Source organism: Rosa rugosa, chromosome 5, assembly GCF_958449725.1.
Source record: "Rosa rugosa chromosome 5, drRosRugo1.1, whole genome shotgun sequence".
NCBI lineage: Eukaryota > Viridiplantae > Streptophyta > Magnoliopsida > Rosales > Rosaceae > Rosa > Rosa rugosa.
This window is the reverse complement of record NC_084824.1, coordinates 4,469,666-4,472,255: the sequence shown is the minus strand read 5'-3', so window position 1 is coordinate 4,472,255 and position 2,590 is coordinate 4,469,666.

Here is a 2,590-nt window from a genome sequence, read left to right as displayed (position 1 = left end):
AAAATGGTATCCATTACCTGCATTATGAAAATCAAGTGATGAGAATGCTGCAATATGTAAAGATGCTTGATAGGTCTAGATGGAGGTCAAGTGACAAAAGAAGATGGATATACTGCAATATGTGAAGATGCTTGGTAGGATCTAGTTGGAGGTCCGGTGAGAAAATATGCCTAGTCAAGTCTCTTCTACTAGTGCTTATGGATTTGTCTTTTTCACTTTGGCATTTTATCCTGCTAGCCAACTAATGATTGTTTCAGAGTTAGCACTAATTAATAGAGAAACAAAGTAGAACATGTTTTCCTATCTGAGAAGTCGTTTACTTATTAAAGACTACTAAAACTCAAACTGATATTGATAGTCATACATGCATTTTAGTATTACAAGAAAAATATATATAGCAGAAACCATAAAAGTGCAGCAGCCAACCCAAGCCACTTAGGACCGAAAGAAATCAGACTCTGAATTCAAGTCATGAGTAAAGTAATATCTTCACCAAAGATGAACAGTAAAGTGAACATAGGAACAGAACCGACTTATTTATAGATAGAATTAAAGATATAGGATAGGTATGCATGAGTTCAAAATCAAATTTCCATATCGAATCCAATTTGATGATTGCGACAGCAACATAAATTAAGAAGCAAAATAAGGATTCTGGACCAACATTCCTGCACCTGTGGCAAATGAGGATGATTTCCGGTCCTATTCTAATCCTAACCAATTTGCCAAATGAGAAACATGTAACCATGCATTTTAAGATAACAAGATGGAATATACAGTGGTAACCAAGGTTTTCACTGAGCATATCATCCTTATCTATCATGATTCCAAAGATTAAGGGTTGAAACAAGATATGTTCGGAATGGTATGTATGTTGCTGTTGTAGAGTTAGAATACTGACACTGCAGATTGTTTCTGTTTCCTTCTTTGCTTGGACCTTGCAAAGAAGCCATGCAATCTGGTTGAAATTAAGAGAAAGCAAACGGATCATAATAACTAAATTCAAATGCCAGCAGTTGGTGCTAGGAAATAAGGAAAAAAAAAAAAAAAAACTTGAGTTTGAAGAGTAAACATGAAGTTGTATCGAATACCACATAATGAAGTACAAGATTATTAGAATTAGAGCAAACAAAGCTACAGGGAAGGGGAGAAATACAATGCTTTCAACAAAAGAAATAAAAGATGATAGATTGCAAGCACACAGCAAATAATCATAATTAAATCCAGTAATAGGTGTTCCCGAAGAACCAACATCAAATTGCATAGTACAAATTTATTACAAATAAAGAAAACAGAGTGGAAAATCCCACATACAAAGCTCGAAACAGAGTAAATAAAAGATGACACATTTTATTTCAGTAGCAACCGACTTTTTTTTTTTTTTGTTTGTTTAACTTACAAGACTAGTAATTGATAAGACAGCAGCAGGCACCTCTTGATCTTGGCAGGTTGAGCAGGGCTTAATCTTCTTCTGTTGGCATTGGGTATCGGCAGAGGGGACAGGTGTGGTTGATCTCCAGGCACTGAACAATGCAATGGACATGAAAATGGTGTCTGCAGGGCAACCGGGTAATGGGTTCTTGCTCAAAATCCTCCAAACAAATCGCACAGGAGGGCGAGGTATCAGTATCGAGTGTCACTTGCTCCAAACCCTGAATTGATGATCTGCTCGCAGGAATCCCATTGGGCCTATATGGTTCATGTCCATCTCCGACGCGGTAAGTGGCGTCCCACACAAACACTACAACAGCGTCCACAGGGGAGACGGCAGCCTCAACCACCCAGAATAGCTTGTCAACAACAGCAGGATGTTCATCTTCCGGCACACCCATACTCTTCAGATACTCGCAGATGAGCGTTTCATACTCCCTGTTACTGTCGTAGTTGTCGGATAATTGGTGCTTGAAATGAGAAAACTTTACCCAAAAATCTCTTTGGGCTATTTTAGTATTGTATTCAACAATTGGATCGCTTGTCACACGGTGCCAATGGCTTGACTTGTAGAACTTCAATCTGATGAACAGCTTGTCCTCCTCCCAAGAGCCTATGAGCTGGGTTGCCCTTTTTTGCACCGCAGCGTGATGATAGTAAAATACCTCCATACTGGCTTTTGGATCCCTACAGATCGAGGCTTCTGTGTATAAATATAATTTGAGGATGAACCCTAAATTCTGCCCCCTCTAGGACAAGGAACAGAAAGACGAAATTCGATTAGGCTTGGGAAAGTCCCTCAATTCTAATCCATATGAGATAAGGATTTGACTCTGACAGAGAGACCAAACTCGATTGGTAAACCAGCACAACACCACACACCAAATTAGACCATCGTCAATATGACCATAGTTTCAACGGCGGTTTTTTACTGTTCAGATATAGCAAGAGGACATTCATATGCTTTCTAGGAAGAATGTACAAGTGATAAACAGCTTCTGTCAAAGCCAAATATAAAAGAAACAAACCATCAAAATGGTATATCCATCACCTGCATTATGAAAATCAAGTGATGAAAATGCTGCAATATGTAAAGATGCTTGGTAGGTTGAGAATTGAGATGGAGGTCAAGCGACAAAAGAAGATGGATATGCTGCAA